The sequence below is a fragment of the Cryptomeria japonica genome, chromosome 8, assembly GCF_030272615.1.
Source record: "Cryptomeria japonica chromosome 8, Sugi_1.0, whole genome shotgun sequence".
Taxonomy (NCBI): Eukaryota; Viridiplantae; Streptophyta; class Pinopsida; order Cupressales; family Cupressaceae; genus Cryptomeria; species Cryptomeria japonica.
Genome location: NC_081412.1, coordinates 172,983,411 through 173,006,779, shown reverse-complemented (window position 1 = coordinate 173,006,779; position 23,369 = coordinate 172,983,411). Strand labels below are relative to the sequence as shown.

General features: G+C 37.1%; 1 long non-coding RNA gene across 1 annotated transcript in view; it reads right to left on the bottom strand.

Moving 5' to 3' along the window:
* Window positions 1-1,935: 1,935 nt before the first annotated feature.
* LOC131050637 (uncharacterized) overlaps window positions 1,936-23,369 on the bottom strand; it is a 21,484-nt gene continuing 50 nt past the window's right edge. The window contains exons 1-2 of the long non-coding RNA XR_009106989.1: window positions 22,547-23,369; window positions 1,936-2,371 (exon numbers count right to left, since the gene is read on the bottom strand). The exon at window positions 22,547-23,369 is cut by the window's right edge and continues 50 nt beyond it. This is a non-coding gene — a long non-coding RNA (uncharacterized LOC131050637). The remainder of the gene's footprint in view (window positions 2,372-22,546) is intronic.

The following is a 23,369-nucleotide window of genomic DNA, read 5'->3' as shown; positions in this document are numbered from 1 at the left end:
ACTAAATGCATTGAACTCACCATTGGCTCTGCACTATTCTTCGTGTTGCAGGTATTAGATATACAACAGACTGAAAAAGTAAGACATGTATAAAATAAATACAGATGTGGGCTTCCAACCATTTCTTTGTCCTACATTTTCCCACCACCTCCTATTCATTCAACTCTATTTGACATAGCTATCTCTAATTTTACTCAGTTCTAGCATAAAAATTATTAATACAGATATAATTTTTACTTTCCCTTGTTATTTACCATGTCCTAAGGTGATCCCGTAAGATAATAAGCACAAATGCAAACAAACAAACGAATTAAGAAAAAGAATCTAGAAGTAACATACATAGCTAAGGTCATTTTAAAAAGATTTTTTCCTAAAAGACAAGAACAGGAGTACCTAAACTAAGAAACAGCAAACTGAAATGGAGGGATGACTGACTTGAGGAATTTATCCTTTTGTTTGCTAGGATTATGTCTCCATCCTAGTATTTTTGTACTTGTTGCAGATTTTCCTTTTTAACTGTTTTGCTTTGATTGAATCCAATTTGTTATTCAGATATGAAGTTTATTGTGGGCTTCTTCACAAATTCCTAGTGTGTGAGCCAAGTTCAAGCCATAATCCGCCTCCACACAATAAAGATAGAAGCAGAAAGCTTGAGCATTCGCACTTGACTTTAAACTTGGGATCAAATTAGCTGCACAAGAATGAAGAAATTAACAACAGTGGACAAGGAAAATATGTGGATTCCTTGCATGAAAACTGCGAAAGGTGTTATAAATTTATAATGTCGCAGAAAACAACATGTGAAAAAAACAATCGTATCACTAACAGATAAGAACGTTTATTACGAGAAAAAGAACATTCATACTTTTTGTCGGGATAGCCTTGTAGGATGTGATAAATTGCATTAATCTAAATTGTTAACGCTGAAAGATGAGAAATAAGTGAACTCTGTTAAAGGGAAAATGTAGCCACTGATGGGCATTCCGGGACAACAGAGAACCCAAACGTTCATAATCACGAACAAAAGGGATTCTCAAAGAGTTGACAAAATCATCTTCCCACATAAAATTGCATCCACCTCTTTGTAATTGTGCCAAGTTCTTGGATTTAAGGAACTTTTTCTGCATATTTGACATGTATTAAAAAGCTTTATATTTGTGGTAAGGATATAAGGTAAATTACAATTGCAATGCCACGGTTTAGATATAAATACGAGTATTAATAAGATTAGACAGTGAGTAGGGACTACCACAACCTGAAGCTTTCACATTAGCATTCTGAAACTGCTGTGAGCTTTAGGCCAAGACCACTCTGCTTGGTTTTAATCTGCATTAACATACTATGTTCTGCACTGTGTATAAGATCAATACTAGCACAACAATTGCCTGATCATTGACTCTGGATGATAGTCCCTTTTGACAGCTACAAACGCATACCACATTAATGGGTAAGTTGAAACCTGTGTTTCTAAGACGATCAGATGACAAAAATTTTGATTATATTGCCAATGCAGAAGACCTCTGATTGAAACATACTACTGTGTGTAAGAAATGTAAATGAAAACCTTAACCGCACATCAAAAGAACAGAAACTTGCCATGTAAGAACCTCCGATGTCTTCATGACAAGGAAGTTTATTACAACCTCCACTGAACAAAAAATGAGCTGGCCCTTTAAATATCTGGTAAGAAATATTGTTTCGAATATTTAGTTCAAGACAGCTATGTTCAGTAAAGAAAGATTGGATGACCGATCTTGTGAACATTGACTATGAAGGACCCACACAGAGCATACCACAGTGGGTCTAAACGCACAAGTTTGTGAATCTAGGATTCCAAGCTGCCAACATCTTTGCAATAAGGAATAGAGGTTTATACTATGAAACACAAAGAAGATAGCTAAAACGTAGGCAATATCCCGGAAAATGTTGAGCATATGTTGTAAACAGTACTTTTCTTCAGAACTATTTATTCATTCAATACTTCATTTCCCACAATATTTACAGTAAAGAGCACTTCCAGTCTTAACAAACTATTTACCAATTTACACAATACAATAAGATTGTCACTCAAGAAACTTTGAGAAATTAATCTGTCATGCTAGAACAAATTTAAATCTTTTGAACCCTCATCACCATCACGTTCTGTGCAATAGATGATTGATTCACAAGACATGCTCGTTGACATGATGACATGCCATAGAACAATTTAATTTGTGCACATTCAATCACTCAATTGAACAGGACGTGCCATAGAAATTTCATTTTTGAAGAGGATTGTATGGAATCTGGATCGTACTGAAACATAGATTGCTGTTCCATAGCATAATCTACATACACCACGTATGTAAAAAGCTTTGACGAGATCTTTGACCTGTGCCAAGTAAGAAAGTTTAGTACACAGCCAATTTTAAAGAGTTCCTATCAATTCCCACTTTACGGTGAAAACAGTAAAGATAATTACAATATTCTACTTTTCTAAATAAGCACAAAATCCTCCCGACAAAGAACTTTCATGAACACAAACATATAGTGTTACAGGTTAAGCTCCTCCACCATATCTTTTCTTTCTTCATTTATTTTACAAGGAGAATCAATTTAATGGATGCCTTAGACTGAATTAGAGGCAGAATTATTGGACTGCTGTGTAATTACATAGCCAAATTATTTTGGGGTTTACAAATTTCTGGTTTATTTAAAACAATGTTAGCCAAAAACCCAGAATTTACCCTTTTGCCTTTACAAAATAATGTGAATCCCTAATCTAACAAATCAGTTTCTCCTTCGCTATCTTTGCATTCATTGATACCCTAATCAAATTCAAGTTTACAATGTTGTAAAACAAGATGCAGAGCATCTATTGTATAAATCAGCCTGTTATAGATTAACCCAGAATGATCCTTTCCATTTGCATCTCGGCATGAATCACCTAGCTTGTCAAACAGGTCCACAGAGATGGAAAATGACTTGCAAAGCCTTTCTACTTATATTAATGTTTGAAATACATTGAACATGCTGTGGTAACAACAGGAACAACTGTTGGAACTGCCACAACAATGAACTGGAAAGTAAAGTGCCAAACCCTGAACACGAGCTGCATAGTCTCATATGAAATGGTTCTAGCATACCCAACAAGCATTACCTGTAAATACAATGCTTAATCCTCTGTATCAAATAAACCCTGAACCTATTACAACCCGCTACTACAGCAGCAACCTACATGGAAATACAATGCACAAAACCTAAACTAAATGGGTCACAAACACATTACAAAGCTCTGCAATAACAGCTGAAATATCATGCACAGTACCCTTGAAAGAAGTGGCAAATACAGCAGGTGTTAGCATTGCATCATGTGTTGTCATTGATGCCAAATCCTTAGGTCCAGATTAAGTCCGGATGTGGTATGATGAGCAGGAGTGTTCAATTTAGGCATGTTGTACAGTTAAAGGTTTCCCGGTTTCATTGTATGCGTTTGGTATCTCGGAAGATGTTTTTCTATATTATCTTTGGGCCCGGCGTGATCCAGGGCTCGAGGCCTTAGACCGGATATTGAGGATGTATAGCGTGCGGATATGTTTTAGGTCCGGCTTTGGTAATGGGTGTAGCATGTTGACTTATTCGAGGAGCGGTGTGATATGGTTCACTTATCATTCCTTACCACCACCGGAATGTTAGACCTATTTTGGATCCTTGTCTCAGCCGACATTGAGAATTATAATTTCCAGAGACAATATATATAGGAGTTTGATTTGATGTTTTCATATATGGCTTTTTGTGTTGAAGACATGCAAGATTGAAGGAATCCAATGATTACATGAGACATTTACCGGAAGGAGATCCGGCAGTACAGACTGTGATTTTCTTGGGGCGGATTCTTTTTGTCTTTCTTTCTTCTTCGGCAGTGAGCCTTTCAAGGCAGTGAGCCCATTTGTAATTGGCAGTGAGCCACACATTGTAAAAATCACCTTAACCGGTGTTCATATATTGAAAATTCCGTGGTTTTTCCCTTCTTGGGTTTTCCACGTAAATTCTAGTGTCTCTTGTGTCTAATCTGAATCTTGCATGCATTTCCTGATTCTGTTAATCCTGCTCAATATTTTGGATCTGTGCATTAAAGTTAAAATTGATAAATTCGCTGTCAACTGATTCACCCCCCCTCTCAGTTGCCCAGATATTCATATTCAACAATTGGTATCAAAGTTGTGGTTCATTGACATAGAGCTTAACCACTTGAGGTAGATCCCGATCCGATGGCACATAAGTTATCCATTCCTATCTTTGAAGGATCTGATTACAGTTTCTGGAAAGTGAAGATGAGAGGTTACTTGGTTTCTTTGGGTTACAATACTTGAAAGGCACTGAAGACTAAGTATGCTCTTCCGGCGAATGGACTTAATACTCCGGATGAGATTCAAGCTTATGAAGAAAATGAAAAAGCACGGTATGCAATATTTAGTGCATTATCAAAAACTGAATTGACCAAAGTTATCTCTTTGAATACTACTTATGAAGTCTGGCAGAAGTTAAAAGACATCTACAAAGGAAATGAGAGAGTCAAGCTGACAAAAAGATTAAGTGCTAAGAGAAGATATGAAAACCTGAGGATGGAAGAAGGAGAGGATGTTGTGAGCTACTTTGAGAAGGTTGATAACGCGGTGAACGAGATCAGAGAACTCAGAGGCACTTTAAGTAATGAAGATGTGATTGACAAGATTCTAATGACACTACCGGTAAGCTACAATGACAAGATCTCTGCAATTGAAGAAACTTATGATCCAAAGAAGTTCACCAGAGAACAACTATTTGATACTCTGACTGTATTTGAAGTAAGGAAATTCAAGAAGGATAAAGACAAGTCAAAAACTGCATTCAAGGCATCTGAAGATAGTACGGATGATGAGGAAAGCCCGGATGAGGTAGAAACAAACTTTGTAAGGAAATTGAAGAAAGGCACCGGCAAATACAAAGGTATGTTACCCTTTAAATGTTTTAGATGTGGTAAGATTGGTCATATTGCAACTAGATGTCTAGAAAAGGGAAATAAACAAAAGTTTAAGGAAAACAAGGGGAAGTTCAATAAGAAGGCATATTATGTTAAAGATGATGTTGGCATTTCAAATGATGGATCAGACTATGAGGAAGGTGATTGTTTGTTTTTGGTAGAAAAGGATGTTCCTAAGTATGATGTCTCTAAAATTGTTGCTAACGCATTTCATGCTAGAAGAGATAAGAATGAATGGTTGATTGATGGTGAATGCTCAAATCATATGTTAGATTTGGGGATGATCGGACAACACAAATTGTTGGTATTGGCTCAATTACATTTGATGGAAAGCATAACACTGACAATGTTTATTATGTGAAGGGTTTGCATCATAATCTCTTAAGTGTTGGACAGATTTATGAAAATGGATACAATGTTGTCTTTCAGGACAATAGATGTGAAATCTAGAAAGATTCTGGAACCATTATTGCAGCTGGAAGGAGGACAAATGGAAATATGTACCAGTTGGAAGGAGCTACAAAGCATTGCTTGATATCACAACTCGATGACAGTTGGCTATGGCACCGAAGGATGTGTCATATCAACTTTGATAATTTGGTACAAACAAGTCCAAAGAGTGCAGTAAGAGATTTGCCCAAATTGTCTAAACCGGAAAACAACATTTGTAGGGAATGTCAAATAGGAAAGCAGACCAGAAGCACATTTAGAGGAAAGGAGTACTCATCCACCAGATTACTAGATTTGGTTCACACAAATCTTTGTGGTTCGACCCAAACAAGAAGCCTACAAGTGAGAGGTATTTCATGTTACTAATTGATGATTATTCTAGAATGACTTGGGTTGCATTTCTCAGAGAAAAATCTGAAGCATTAGAAAAGTTCAAGCTATTCAAGGCAAAAGTTGAGAATGAAGTTGGTAGGAAAATCAACTGTTTAAGGTCTGACAGAGGAGGAGAATTCATCTCTGATGAGTTCAATGACTTTTGTAAAAAGCATGGCATCAAAAGACAGCTATCAGCTCCCCGGACACCCCAGTAGAATGGTGTGGTAAAAAGAATGAACTAGACTACACAGGAAACAACCAGAACCATGATAAAAGGTGTAGAGTTACCTGAAGTCTATTGGAAAGAGGCAATTCATACAGCAGCATACACACTCAACAGAATGATGGTATGATGAATCAATAATGATCCAGTCAACTACTGAGAGTGGGGGGTGAGTCAGTAGATAGAAAACTGACTAAACTTTCACCAAACTCAAAAAAAAAACCTCTCAAGTCAAACTCAGAACTGACTGGTTCAAACACTGAACTAACAAATGCAATATCATTGTCAAGTACACCGGTTGACTCTCATAACAAAATAACAATGGAACAACTTTGAAACTCTCAAACCATTTGACCAAAACATCCAAATACTTTATTGACAAAAGTAAAAGCACATTTTAGATTGTTGTCGGTCATCATATCATATCTAAGTGAGTTTAGTAGTTAAGCAAATTAACTTTAGCAAACATAACCATAAAAACATTCACCACTTGACAATGATTTTGACATGGAAACCCAAATGGGAAAAACCACGGTGGGGATGGGCACCCACAAGTATTCTAAACTCTTCTGAAGTTCGCCCTGTTAGGAGCCAAGCTTGTTAAAGCTTTTACAAAAGTCCTGTTAAGAACAGATCCTGTTAGGGACCACCCGATTAAGGGATCGACTATAATGCTCTATTAGAATCAATACCCTGTTAGGAGTAACCTCGGTAGAGGATTTGAAATCCAAGCTAATGGATCACTTGGTTAGAGAATTTAGATAACACTAAGCCCGTTAGAGCTTACCCTATTAGGGGATTTGACTGTTGTAATTGTTAGAGAACAACAGGGGTTTGCTGATCTAGTGAATAGCACTACTCTGCTTGATCAAATCCTTTTCATGCTCCTATCTACCTTTACACATACTGCAGATACATCTCCTGGTTCGGCAGCCAATCACTCTCACATTCAACCAAAATTGCCAGCTCTACAACAAAACAACTCATTGACCTTATAAGCAAAACAATAGGTCGGTAACAAATCACAAACCTAAGATCTCATAGAGATTACAAACAAATCGGTTCAAGTATGACCGTTGGATTACATAGCAATCATTGCACATCATTCAAAACAACCTCGACCGCTCCTTGATCACCGCTTCATCAATCCCTGTAACTCATCACTTAGTTTCCACTTCATGCAATGTACTCGCTCATTCCCAAGATAAAATCGTTATCTCTACGCGCCAAAAACCATTTGAAACTCTTCACATACAACATGCATATGTGGCATAATCATTATCGTTCATCATTTGATCATAAACCAATACAACCGATTCACCAAGCTCCATCGGTTAGGGTTTGGCACATCAACAGGTAGAGTTACCGGTTGATCTCACTTCTTCTCAAGTAATACCGGTTTCCTTCACTAGCTCACCTACCGGTTGCAAAACAACACCATCATCGGTTATAATTGACATCAATGACAACATAATAGTTCATCAATGCAATCTTCATGCAAATGCCAACACAGAATTCTATACCAGAGAAAGTATGGTAAGACATCTTATGAATCATGGTATGGCAGAACTCCAGTAAAATATTTCAAAGTTTTTGGAAATAAGTGCTATATTAGGAGAGATGAAGAGAATCTTGGAAAGTTTGACAACAGAGAAGATGAAGGAATATTCTTGGGTTACTCAACAAAGAGCAAGGCATATCAATGTTTTATCAAAAGATTGAACAAGATTGTTGAAAGTGCAAGTGTAAAAGTTGATGAGAACACCTCAAAGGAGTCAGAAATAGCAGTAGGATATGAGACTGATGAGTCCGGCGAAAAGGAAATGAAGGAAGAAACCAGGAATGAAGACAAGAATGATCAAGATCATTCGACATCTGCATCCAAGACTCCAAGGTATGTCAAGAAGGATCACTTTGAAGATCAGATCATTGGAGACAAGAGCAAGGGAATTATCACAAGAAGCAAAGCAGCACAAGAACAAGTCTTGCTATGTCTTTTATCTAAGACTAAGCCAAAAACAGTTGAGGAAGCCTGCAATGACCAGAACTGGATGAAGACAATGAAAGAGGAACTAGAGCAAATTGAGAAAAACTAGACATAGGAGTTAGTCAGCAAACCAGAAGATAAGAATGTAATTGGTACTAAATGGGTACTCTGGAACAAGCTGGATGAAGATGGAAAGGTTGTGAGGAATAAGGCAAGGTTGGTTTGCAAAGAATACACTCAAATTGAAGGCATTGACTTTGATGAAACTTATGCCCCAGTTACAAGAATGGAGGCAATCTGGATGTTTCTGGCATTTGCAGCATTCAAGAATTTCAAGGTTTATCAGATGGATGTGAAATCAGCATTTCTGAATAGAGAATTAGCATTAGAAGTTTATATGGAACAACCGGAAGGATTCAAGTTGGAGGATGATCCGAACATTGTTTGCAGATTGAAAAAGGCTTTGTATGGGGCTGAAACAAGCTCCTAGAGCTTGCAGAAGATTTGCTGCTGAAATGCAGAAAGAATTTGAAATGTCCATGATCGGTGAGTTGAATTTTTTCCTTGGATTGCAAGTTAATCAGAATGATAAAGGAATTTTCATTTCTCAGTCTAAGTATGTCAAAGAACTGTTGAAGAAGTTTGGGTTGGAGAATTCCAAACCGGTATGTACACCTATGACTACCGGATGTAAGTTAACTAAGGATGATAAATCTCCTAAGGCAAATGCAAGTCGATATAGGTCAATGATTGGAGAATTGTTATATTTGGCTGCTATCAAACTGGATATCATGTATGTAGTATGTTTGGCAGCAAGGTTTCAACAAGAACCGAAAGAGTCACATATTGTGGTAGTGAAAAGGATTTTCAGATATCTTAAAGGTACCAAAGAATTTGGTTTGTGGTATCCCAGAAATTCAGATTTTAACCTTACAACTTACACAAATGCAGCCTGGGTTGGAAGTGTTGATGACAGAAAGAGCACGAGTGGAGGAGCATTCTTTCTTGGCTCCTGGTTAGTCGCTTGGTCAAGCAAAAAGCAAGATTTTGTGTCCTTATCTACGGCAAAAGCAGAGTGCATTGCAGCATCTTCTTGTTGCACTAAGATTTTATGGATGAAGTAAACTTTGAAGGACATTGGTGTGAAGTTTGATGATCCTATTCCAATCATGTCTGATAATACTAGTGCAATAAACATTTCCAAGGATTCGGTACAGCATTCCAAAACAAAACATATATCTATCAGGTATCACTTCTTGAGGGAGAAAGTTCTAGATAATGAGGTCAGACTTGAGTATGTGCCCACAAAGGAGCATATTGCAGATATTTTCACAAAGGTATGCAAAGATACTTTTGAGTATCTCTGACAGAAGTTAGGGGTATTACCCCCTACCAGTTTCAACTAATGTGCATTGGTCTAGCGAGCAGAATGTACATTCTTTTCTGAACTAATGTTGATGTGCTTCCTCTCAGGGGAAGCAAGAGTGAGTTTCTTAGGAGGAGTTTTGACCACCTTTGTCATTGTTGTCAAAGGGGGAGAGAGAGATGGTTGTGCACTCAATGATGATCTTTCATTGATTATTGTCGATGGATGTTGCCATCAATGACAAAGGGGGAGATTGTTAGCATTGCATCATGTGTTATCATTGATGTCAAATCCTTAGGTTCGAATTAAGTTCAAATATGGTATGATGAGCAGGAATGTTCAATTTAGGCATGTTGTGCAGTTGAAGGTTTCCTAGTTTCACCGGATGCATTTGGTATCTCGGAAGATGTTTTTTTGTATTATCTTTGGGTTTGGCTCGAGGCCTTAGACCGGATATTGAGGATGTATAGCACGCGGATATGTTTCAAGTCTGGCTTTGGTAATGGATGTAGCGTGTTGACTTATTCGAGGAGAGGTGTGATATGGTTCACTTTTCATTCCTTACCACCACCGAAATGTTTAGTACAGACCTATTTTGGATCCTTGTCTTAATTGACATTGAGAATTATAATTTCCACAGAGTATATATAGGAGTTTGATTTGATGTTTTCATATATGGCTTTTTGTGTTGAAGACGTGCGAGATTGAAGGAATCCAGTGATTGCGTGAGACATTTACCAGAAGGATATTCAGCAGTACAAACTGTGTTTTTCTTGTGGTGGATTATTTTTGTCTTTCTTTCTTCTTTGGCAGTGAGCCCACTTGCAGTGAGCACATTGGCAGTGAGCCACCCATTGTAAAAATCACCTTATCCGGTCTCACCTTAACCGGTGTTCATATATTGAGAATTAGCATTCTCTGTGGTTTTTCTCTTCTTGGATTTTCCACAAAAATTTTGGTGTCTCCTGTGTCTAGCCTGAATCTTGCATGCGTTTCCTAATTCTGTTAATTCTGCTCAATATTTCGGATGTGCATTAAAGTTAAAATTGATAAATTGGTTGTCAATTGATTCACCCCCCCCTCTCAATTGCTCGGATATTCATATTCAATAGCAGGTACACAACATCTACTCTCGTACTTAATCCTTTAGCAAACAGCAGACCATGTGAAATCAATGAAACTACAATTCACAATTGGTAAATGTTACATTCTCCACCTCATGAAACCAAAAGGGTTTCCATCTTTGGCTTCCTGTGAAGCTCAGGGTCTTTGTCCTCAAATCTAACTATTCAAACACTAATGCTCTGAATGATGACGGCTAGGCTTTCGGATTGCTAAGTAGTCAATGATGCCAGTAGATGATGTCCCAACTTTTGATATCCTTCAAATCAACAGCTAATGAGATATCCTGCCAAAAAAACCCAAATCTATGCATGGAACATGGGTAGCCGCAAATACAACTACCACATTAGTGATGGCCAAGGAGCAGGTGACTAGTTGTGGTGTTCCAACAAACAGCTCCCCTTTTCCTGCTTTCATTTGAATTGGTTTGACTTGACATGCTTCATCCATCACTTGAAATAATGTGTGAATCTAACACCCTTGAAAGTTGATCCTTGTTTCTTAGCAGAAAAATACCTTCTAGTGTGATCATTAAGTCAAAACTTGCAATTAATGTTGCTCCCAGTCATGCAGGGGTAAGTAGGAATGAACAACGCAAAAAGGCAGTAATGTCAGAGTTTGGAGGACAGAGATACTGCCTGACTCTTACTACTCTCGCGGATAGAAGTTCAAGAGTGGAGCATACTGGTATGAGGAAGCCCAGCTCTTTGAAAAGGTAAGGGAAAGGAGAAGGGATCAAAGGAAAAGGATGCCAGGAAGGGGAAGTCCAAAATTCAAACAGCATATAGACTTGGAAAATTTTTGGGACCTTGGCAATTTTTTAACCTAATAAGCACATGGGAGAAGTGGGAGAATGCATCTGCACTCTTTGACCATATGAGACATTGGGAATGAGCTTTTGGTCCACAAACATAAAGTTGTTGGAAAGGGGACATTACATGCTAGCATCAGAAAAGTCCACTGTGACATCTGTAACTTTTGTTGCCTGTCCTTCCTGTCTTGTTCACTAAAATTTGACACCAGGGAATAGCTTAAATCTAGGATAGTGAGTAGGATAAAGATCTTGATGGATTGGGCTGATAAAGCATGAATTGTAATTATATATGTTAAGTCATTTAATTATATATGTTAAGTCATTAACATTTGTATATATATTGGCAGCTTTGGGCCTTACATTAACAGATCAATCAAGAAAGAGATATAGTAGGGGCTAATTATAGGATAGGGACAGACAAAGAATGATATGAAAGGGAAAAGCAGGAATGAGTAGAAGAAAGTTTGTCTGAGTAAGAGAGCAGTGGAGATTGCAAAGAGAAATCCTGCAAAGGCCAAATACTTTGTATAAGCATTTTGAAAGCATGGAATCGAAATATACAATCAGTTACTCTACTTTAGCTTGAAATAGTTAGAATCCCACAGTTAAGAAGTACTCCTTTTATAAAATAATTACTTCCCATTAATCAAGACTAAACCCATAAAATTTTGTAATTTATATACATTTTCAATTGTAACCACATCATGCAATATTTAGTCTGCAACCACACGGGATTCAATTTCACAAACAATGAACATGTTCCTCCTTTTGGCTGGATGTTGAAAACCATAGCACCATGCTAAACTTATAGACTGCCATAGAAAATTACCAGTACCTTTGTGCTTCAGTCTACAAATTTTCAGCAACAAGTGGAACAAGAACATAGCCTAAAGTTGGCAAGTCTCTAAGAACGATAATAAGTCACACTTTTCTTAACATTCCATGACCAGCCATGCTCCAAGTTCCAAATTTTCATTTCAAATCTTCTCTTGTTCCACTGGGTAAACTTAAGCTTCTTTCTCCAGCTCCCCACTCCAGGCTCCTTCAAGAGATCAATGTGCACGTTCTTAAAATCCTTCTTGGAGGAGCAATACTAATAACAGAATAACTTCCCTGGAAAATTAAAATGCATGTTCCCCATCTACAAGCCCCTTCTAAAGATCAATCTGCACATTCTTAAAATCCTTAGAGGAGCAATAATTATAACAAAACAACTTCCATGGAAACGTTTGGTGACAAAAACCTACATAAGTTTTATATCGTTTAATATTTAAAACTTCCAATAAAATCAACCATCTAATACTTCGTTTTTTTCCCCTACTGTGTATTATTCTCAAAAGTAATGTCCTAGATTCGCTACTCTGTAATGAAATTTGCTAATTTTTTAACACTTCAGTTTGGACTCAACACCAAGGGCTTCTGAAACGTTCAGAAATGATAATGGTAGAAATGATGGAACTAACAAACAGAAACCAGACTTCCAGAGTCCCATCCAAAGTTCATTAGAAGCAGAATATATCCAAAGATGCCAGAAGCATAAGATTTTAGAATCGGAAAGGGCAACTTAGAATATATAGGTAAGTTAAAAAAATGGAAACCAATAAGCTTTCCAAGCAGAGAGCAAACTGCATAAAATAATAACTATCAAACACAATACAATAACTGCCTTATTGTTCAGCCACATAAGATTACCATACGCATTATCATAAAAAAAAAAGGAAAATGTGTCAGGTAGATTTTGCTACTTTCCATTACAACTTGTTTGGTTGTCTGCTGAGAAAAATCAGCCTATTCAACACGTGTTTGTGGCTGACAAAAAAAGGCTTGTCGGTAGACTTCCAAGAGACACTTGGAATGCTAACAATAGTTTTGGGATGAACATGGAAAGAGATTTATGGCAAGTTAATACCAGGAATCAGTTTACACCAACAGCCAAAAGGCAGGAAATGGTTTGGCCTTTATAATAATAGAGTATGGGAGTATCATTTGTGCCACAAACAATATAGGGGCAGCTATATGAGAGTTTGTTGCATCTTTTGTGGATAGGTGGTCAAAGGGTGAAAGGTTGTAAAAAGATAACTCGAGCTGAGAAAATTGAGGGAGCTAGATTGCATATGGAGGAGTTGGCATTAAGTAAAGGGATTCCAATGGAGAGTTTGCAGCCTAGTGTGTCAATGCCTACAGGATCTGTGGATGTTGCTTCTCATGTGGGAGAGTGTTCTACTTCTACCAGGGGAAAGAAGATAAGTGTTAATGTTGCAGATTTGTTTAACTTACATTCACCAGATATGGCTGAATCCTCTATTGCTAAAAAATTTATGCTCGTGCCATACCATTTCACGTCTCATGTTCACCATATTTTAAACAAATGTTCAAACATGTTCAAGCTGCCAGTCCCTCATTTGTTCAACCTGAAGAAACTAAGCTACGCACCACCCTTCTTATAGAGAGTACTCCAAGCTGAGTGTTTTGATAGAAGATACGCGACAAACATGGATAAGGGAAGGATGTTTCCATAATCATGGATGGGTGGACCGATATCAAACATCGACCACTCATCAATCTTATTGTCACTGGTTTGATAGACTCTTATTTTTCTTAGAGCTATAGATTGTACAGAGAAAAGGACTGATGCAGCCTTCCAATTTCAGATTTTGAGAGATGCCATAGAGGAGAGGTTGGAGCCTCGTGCAGCGAATTCAGCCTGTGTGTAAAAGTTAACTGGATTGATGGTGGAGGGTGCTTATAAGCATATTTTTTGGACTCCATGTTGTGTGCATGCATTGACCAATATCCTAAAGGACATTGGGAAGATAGATTGGGTGAAGGCATTGGTGTTAGAGGCTAGAGATGTGTAGATGTTTATTTGCAATCATCACACTTCACTTGCTTTGTTTAGGATGTTTTCCAGGAAGGAATTCCTCAAGCCCATTGAGACTAGATATGCCAGCTACTTCATTTTATTTGAGAGGATGCTTGAGGTCCAAGAGGCTCTACGATCAATGGTGGTCGATACCGAGTGGGGTAGATGGCATGAGGCAAGCACACCTGAGGAAAAAAGTGTGAAACAAAAAATCCTTGATGATAACTAGGGGTCCACAATGAGGTAAGAAAATTGGCATTGCTGATTTTATTATTTAATTTTTAATGTTAATTTAATAATTTAACATATGTTTCTAACTTGTGAAACATGTCCACTCTTTTTTATGATTTTAATTTCCGTAAATTGCTTGCACTTGCAGATATGATTTCTCCTCCGTTGAGCCTATTGTGCAAGTATGTTGATACTGACTCTCCTAGTCTTGAAGAGATTTATGAGACCTTTGATAGCATACTTGGACAAATCAAGCAAGCAATTCATAGCAAGGACCCTACTTTGGGATTTTATGAGGCACATCTTAGGCCCATTGTGACACAATAGTGGAACATTATGAACACCCTTCTTCGTATGGCAACCCATGCTCTCAATCCCAGATGTATGCACCAAGTCCTAGGAGAGTGCCTCCTGTTAATTATTGTAACGTCGGTCGTACAATTCCATAAATTCCGATGCATGAATCGATTGCATGTTAACATATAGTATATACGTTAACAATAAACAATAAATAAATCAAATTCGAATTATGGTGTTTGCCACCGGTCACACCCCTTCATGTTTACAGGCTGGGATTAAACGATTTATAATAAATCGCGATCAGTCAAGCAAGTGATATGTTTGTTAACATGTTGTGATATTATGAGTGGTACGTAGGGAAGAGATGTGTCTTCCCACGTGGGAAGACATATCTCTTCTCTACGTAGACCCTCTCATTCACATATATATAACATGCATACAATGAGGAGGGGAACAATACTGAAATTAATAAGTGTTGTGCTTCCCTCCATTCACACTACTGCAGTTCAAATTTAATTCCAGACTATATCTTCATCTCTTCTATCCTCTTGATCACAAAATTTAAATAAACTTAACACCTCCATCTAGTGATGAAGAGGTGAAAGAAGGCTTCATGAGGGCCCTTACAAAAATGTATACTGAAGAGGAATCCACTATACTTTGCACACTAAAGCTTGCATTTGCCAATCTCCTTGGTCCAACATTCAGCAAAGCAAAGGCGAGGTTGGATAGAACTACATTAGCTCAAATCAACCCTATTGGATGGTGGACATGGCATGACAAGGATACATCAGAGTTGAGAATACTTACAGTTTGTCTTATTTCACAATTGCCAATTCCTCTGTTGCAGAGAGGAATTGATCCACAAATAGTTTGATGACTCACCCAAAATTCACTAGAACTCGGCTGACTCGCAAGTCCCAAAGTTCACCGAGTCCCAGTGCCATAGACTCGCGAATCATGTCCTAGCGAGTCCAAGCATGGACTTGTCGAGTCCTGGGCATGGACTCGCAAGTCCCGACCCAAGACTCTCACCCATGAATATACACACCCAGCAAACAAGAAATTGGTTTTTTTTTAAATTATTTTTTTCACTTCTTTTTGCACTTTCTTGTCCATTTCTTCATATTTTAGCTCAAACTCATTCATTTTTAATCATCCAAAAAAAAAATCTATCATTGGGTTTTTCTCATATCCAACACTTTGTGCAACTTATCATTGATGTCCCTTAAACCCATTAGGGTCTCCACTCCCAAACCCTGAATTGGATGCAATGCAGGAGGACAAGAATATTTTGCAAATCAAGAAACAAGTCATCATCATTTAGATACCATAGCACTAACACCTTCTAGTTCGAGGTCTGGAAAATTGAGTTACATTAGGAGAGGAAAGAGAAAGATGTAGATTGTATTTGGTTGTTTTTTTCATTTTGGCATATAATTATATGTAAACATTTATAAACTTATGATGTTGTTATACATTTGAATTTGAAACTGTGTATGAAATTATGAAATTTGAATGATGAACTTTCAAATATTGAGTGTTTGAAGATCATATAACATGTGTAATATTTGAATTATGACAAATTGATATTACAATTAGCCTCCCAAATTCTCTAAATCATTTAATTTATTTCTTCTTTTTTTGTAAAACTACAGTTTTCTTTTTTACCGAGTCCTAGCCGAGTTTTTTGCCGAGTCCCGAGTCCCGAGTCCCGAGTCCCGAGTCTGAGTCCTATTTTGGGCTGCCAAGTCCACGCCGAGTCTGAGCCCTCAAACTATCGGTCCACATAGAGCCTCATCCAATCAATCAAGAGGAACAACATAACCTCTAGACGATCAAAGAAGTTGGTGGTTGTTGTCATGACCCCAACCTCGTACTCAATCTTGTAACATGACATTGTCTTACGAATGTAAGACTTCACAATTTCATGAGTCTCATATCTTCCTACAGTCCCTCATATTAAGCAATTCAAGAATATCTTTGCGTATGAAGAGCAGCAATAAAAGACTATTTGAGCAGATTTGCGAAAAATGTTTGAGCAGAAATAAAAGACTATTTGACCTCATCTTTGTGGAAGACATTGGAGCGAACTTATGCAAGATTTGTGAAAGAATTTTATTGAAGATCATTGTGCAGATTTGTGTGAAGATATTGCAGGTTTATGAGCAATTATTGAAGATCATATGTGAAGATATATTACAGATTTAAGAGCAGAGTTTTAAGACTGATCTTGGTGGAGTAGTAAGCAAATTTTTGAAGGTGATTTAGGGCAGATCTGTCATGCCCCCATGGCTAATACATATCTGCAATAACCTGAATGAAATTAACAAATGGAACAAAAGACATCACATGCATTTGGCTCAGCAATTGTTAGGTATCATTACCATGCTAAGGAGAGAGCAAGCATAATCACCACATGTTAAGGAAGAAAGTAGCAAGTGTGATCCATAAGGATAGTGGATTAGACAGAAAATGATCTGTTAAGGTAGCAAATAGTTAAGAGCAGCAGTTAAGGGTTAAGAGGAGACACCACCCTTCAAAGGGAAGGTTCACCCCCAAAAGATACATCCCTTCAGCAATGGAGGAAGATATAAGAAGGGAGGTCAGGGTGATAGAGAAAGACACCATCAATCATCAATCAATTGAAAATTACAACTTCAGAAAGATAGCAATCAAACATCTCAACATCAACTAAGACAAAAAACATAACTTCAAACTAAGCAGGAAGCAGATCCGACTCTCCAGCATCAGTAGAATTCCTCCAAGTCACAACGGACCGAGTGGTATGATAAAATTACTATGATAGGCAGAAATAAATACAATATTTATCCATTAACCTATATATGTAAATATGAATATTTGATGTATAATTGTATCAATTGTATGCACATTTAATTATCTGACCTGAACATCTATGTATTTAATGATATGATTACAATGATCCATCATGTAGGGTAAGGAAGGAACAAAACTGCGATTAAGGAGAACAGCTTTGGGCACCCTGCTACAGTGACCAGTAGGGAGAGAACAGCTATTAGGGCACCCTACTACACTGTAAAAGGAAAGAACAGCTAAGGGCACCCTATTGCCATTTCCCTTCCAATCCCTACGTTGAGGGACTGTTAATGAACATAAGGATCTCCAGCCATGGATGTGTGGAGGATTGCATGAAGGGAGAGAACAGCTGTCTTAGGGCACCCTACCATGCCTCCTTATTCCATATCTTCTATGACTGAAATTGACATACAAATTAGACCTTCTATGTAATGATGAATACATAATTTCCTTACTAGAGCCATAGATTTATTCATGAACGATGTTTGCAATATTACCTAACACTAATGTGTGTGTGTGTGCGCACATATGTTGTTCATGCTGTGATTGCAGGATTGAAAATCCAAAGAGATATTTATTTGGTAAGATGCAACCCTAACCCTAATTTGTTGCAATTGTGATTTCAGGGCAAATTAGGAAGGGGACAATACAATTTTACACAGCTTTGCGGCTATAGGACCGCCAAACTCCTGAGGATCGTCAGACTCCAGCCTTAAGTTGGGATGTTAATTCCGAAGATGCTATGCAGAGTGATGAGGAGGAGACACAGAGGAATTAGATGTGGTTCCATTGCCTTTGGCAGCCCCTTATAATGGCAATGACTCAAAATCAAGCTCCAATCTTGATTTAGACCTTCCATCTGCTGATTAGGGACAGCCATTTATTTTCTTAGTTCTATGTTTATGTCATTTCATAGTTAAAACATAGAGCCTTTGGGCATTTTTGTTATAATTCTTATATAATACGTATGCACATTGACGATGAAAGCACTTGAATTTTGTTATTTAGTTTGTCAATTATCATGTGAAATCTCAATTCAAGTCTAATACTAGGTATTAAGCTTCTACAGTGTCTATGATGAATGCTTTATCAATGTTATGATATGAATATTTGAAATTTCTCTATATTTTTAAAAATTTCCCTATTTTCTAACAATCGCCCGTCTTCCCCTAAAAAATGGCCCAAAAGTACCCTGTACTGAAAAGATGTCCCACCATTCCCATCCCCAGAACTCCGTGGAGCATAAGCTGTAATTGGAAATAACAAGATCCCAAAGATTCCAGGTGCTAATTCCTCTCCACTTAATGTGGTTGTTCTGATCTATTTACACCAACAGCCAATGGGCAGGAAATGGTTGGCCTTCATAATAAAAAGTAATCTATGTGCTATAATTAGAAATAACAAGATCCCAAAGATTCGAGGTGCTAATTCCTCTCCATTTAATGTGGTTAAAAAACATGCTAGCTCATTCATATATTTCACCCAGGTGCTAATTCTTCTCCATTTAATGCGGTTACTTTGATTAAACCATGCTCTCATTCATATATCTTTGAGGTGCTAATTCCTCTCCGTTTAATGTGGTTAAAAAACAGGCTAGCTCATTCATATATTTCACCCAGGTGCTAATTCTTCTCCATTTAATGTGGTTACTTTGATTAAACCATGCTCTCATTCATATATTTGAGTTTTTAACCCAGGTGCAATCTAATTCGTCTCCATTTAATGTGGTTAAAAATCATGCTAGCTCATTCATATATTTCACACAGGTGCTAATTCTTCTCCATTTAATGTGGTTACTTTGATTAAACCATGCTCTCATTCATCTGTTTGAGTTTTTAACCCAGGTGCAATGTCAGCATCAACTGTCCGCAATGTTTAACTTGGCTGTGTTGGCAGAAATCACTTAACGTTGTGTAATATGGAATTCCCTCCACCCAGGCTGTAGAATGTGTAGCCCAAGACTGCAACATAATAATTGAGACAGAATTACAGTCTCCTAATTACTGTCTCAATTGCAAAAAACATTCCCAATTCATGAATAGAAACACAAACCACCATAGTAAATAATAGCTTAATAGGTCAAATAAATGAGCAAACCACAAGGTAAAAAGGATTTCAACTAAGTGCACAACACATCCATTGGAACTTAGAAGTCTCCAAAAATAGAAACCAAATCCCATGGAGAGCAATACTGCAATGAAACATGTGACAACTTAAATTGTTTGCCCCATTCATTGGCAGAACTATTTTCCAAATAGGACTGTCATCTGAATTCTAAATGGATTTAGATCACAGTTCAACACATGGTCATAAAAGTCAGAGTCAGGATGTCAAGTAGGATTTGTGGGCATAGCTGCAACCCATCATTTTTTTAATCAAAGTATCGAATAAGGATCAATAAAATCAATAACTAGAATCATTTACCAAACAATATATCTACTAGTTTATTCAGAATAGAAATGTCATCAAAATCATATTTTTCAATCAAGTTAAACAGACTAAAATAAAAGAAATAGGGCCAAAAAATAAAGAGATTCATTATTTTCTAAGTGCGGTTCATAATTTTTTAATCAAATGTTCCATGTGAATCCATAAAATCAAAATTTGTTTCTCTTGTCTTGAATCTTTTTCCACTTCTAGAGGAACCTTTCGGAGATCAAAATGCACATTATTAGATCGTTCTTGGAGAAGTAATATTAATAAGTTATAACAGAATACATTCCTCAGAAATTTTTGGTTCATAAACTTTTAATAGCTTTTTATCATTCAATTTAAGAAACCACGAATATAAAATTCACTGTCTAATAATTCTCTTTTCTGCCACAGTCTGTTATTCTCAAAAGTCACAACTTAGATCATTTCTGTGACCAGACTTTGATCATTTCTTGACACTTCAATAGATTCAAAGGGATTATGTCACATGGAATTGTGATTATCCAAGTACAGTAAAAGTGGCCCATACTGACTAAATGTGACCAAACTTCGAAAGCAAATAGCTTATAGAAACACAATGTAGTCCAACCACAAGAGAACCAACAAATTGTGCAGTCTAAAAAGGTCAAACTGAGACACCTGAAGTAGGACCTAAGATGAAATCCAAACAAACTACCTTATAAACTTTTCATGAAAAACCAACAAGACTACCAGACTAATTACAAAAGGCCTGCTTGGCAAGAGAATGCAAAACAATCTTGAAAATCAGACAATAGCCTAATAAAGGCAACACAAAAGCTGCCTCATTCTTGGCCAGAAAAGATTACATCATTACAGTCTAGGTATTCAACGAAAAGATCATATGTAAGTTACTGCTTGCAACTTTGAGCAATCGAATGTTCTGTATCCAATGTGTGATTTCCTAGAGAAAAGACCTCAAACTTTATGGTTGCATTCAACGAGTAACATCTTTGCACAGGCTTTGTTTGTGATTGACTCAATCAAAAGAAAAACACCAGGGAGTTGTTTATGTCAACATCTACAGGCCAGGAAATGTTTTCTTTTTCATCTTTATAATAAAAGTTAGGTAAAGGCATATGTTTCTAAAGGTTTCAATGTAGCCAGAATGCCAAATTGGTACATGAAACACCTCTTGTAGGAAAAAAGGTACTTGTTCATTTTACGGTTACTTTATATGTTGTGCAGCTGCACATTATGTACCTCTTGGATTTCAACCTCGTGACCAAGCCCCATCTGACCAATCTGCATACTAGTAACTCATCTTATGTTTTAAACTTTTAAACAATATCTGACAAAAGGCATCCATGATCCAAATGATTTGAGGTGTCCATTCCAATGTTTTTTCACTCATGTAACATGATCATTTTGAAAATTGTGCTATCTCACTGATATATGTAACCTGGGTGCATTATCAGCATCAACTGACTCCTGTCTTTTAATTTGAGTGCTGTACGATGGGCCTATCAGTGCAAATTACAGTGCAAAGCAAGCATGCAGATAAAAATTTGAGACTAGATTCACAGTCTACCAAAACCAGTCTTTCCCAATTCATGAATAGATAAAAAACTATCATGGGACCAAATCACCAGACCACAAACCTAACCAGATTCATCTAGTGGCAAAACACATCCATTGACAGCAGCCTCCAGAGGGGGCAAAAATTCAAGTACCAAGCAGCCAGATATAGAAACCACATACGTAGAGGAAATAAATTTTACTTAATGCTGTGATGTCTTAAATTTCTACCCTCTTCGTGTCCACTATTTTTTCCAACTACGACTATCATCAAAATTATGCTGAAATTTTACCCCAGATGAACAGACTGCTCTACAATTAAAGGTTTCTTTAAGCACAAACAGAATTTTAAATATAGCTTTGCTGCAAGCTATATAATTATTTATTAAGATTCCAATTGGGCATTTGATGAAATAAACAACCGAGATGATTTCCTCGACAACTATATCCATTAGTTTTTCAAAATAAAATTGTCATTGGAATTCTACTTAAAAAAAATTCCGGTTAGACAGCCTAACATAATAGTTATAGGTGTAAAAATATATATTAAAATATTAATTATGGTCTGTCTGCAAATCGCATGGTCTATTTATAATATATCCAAATTGCATTTCGATAAAAATCAAGATATCCGATACTTTTAAAGAATACGACTGTCGTCAAAATTTTCCAACCCAGTGAAAAAAAGAGTGCAATCCATGCAAAATTTTGTAACAAATTGTTCAATTGGTAGTGCATACAAATCAATAATAAAACGAATTTGCCTCAAACATATATTCTTATACTCTGGGACTTTTTATCAAAATTCTACTTGAATGTTCAACTTGTTTAGACAACTGATTTCATTCAGAGTAGAAACTTGATTACAGCCTATAAGCAATCCCTGAAAATTCTTGATCAAAATTTCAAATGGGTATCCATAAAATCGACAACTATTTACCAAACAATCCATTAATCAAATATTCAAAAGTACCAAACTGGCATTTATCCATGCATGCACACATACCTCTGAATTTTTAACCATGGAGTCCTATTATCCAACATGTAAGGGCCCAATGTCACCTGCATGGAAAGCCCGTGCTATCTCGATGGCCACTGACACGCACCTTGCTATCCAGTCTCTCAGAATAAACCATACAGTCCCTACAATTTCAAATGTCACTACTAACCCAATACCCATTTCAATCTCTCTTTCTTCACTAGCAAAATTTCCCAAAAAAGAATGATGTGCTTTCTTGTGTATACTGACTGTGACACGCCCAGATCAAATATTTTGTTTGCATTTGCTTTGCTTCACTATTGGTATATAACTTGGAAAAATGTGGAGATAAGGAAAACGGGAATCTTACACTCCAACCAAGTTTTAGCAAATTGAGAAGACAGGTTGAAGTTTCGTGTAATCTTCAGCATCAGTAACTGGCATAAAGGCGTGCAACGTGTCTACAAAGGTACTTTCTCATTTAAGGCCTAATAAATTCTTGCTGCTTTGCTTCCATTGAAGAGTGATTGTGAGTCTCCATCAACAATTTGTTTACAGGAATCTTGAATTTTGAGAATCGATTTCAGAATTGATTTCAGAAACAGCGTGGTCCCAGGGTTTTCGGGCTACCCTTCTCTTTTGAAGACAAGGGGATTTGAAAAATCTATTCTCCGTTTTTGGGCTACCCTTCTCTTTTGAAGACAAGGGGATTTGAAAAATCTATTCTCCGTTTTTGGGCTACCCTTCTCTTTTGAACACAATGGGGGTTGAAAATTCCTATTCTGGGTCATTGGGTTCCGTTTCTCGTTTGAACAAAAACAATGACTCGAAAATTCTATTCTTTAAACGG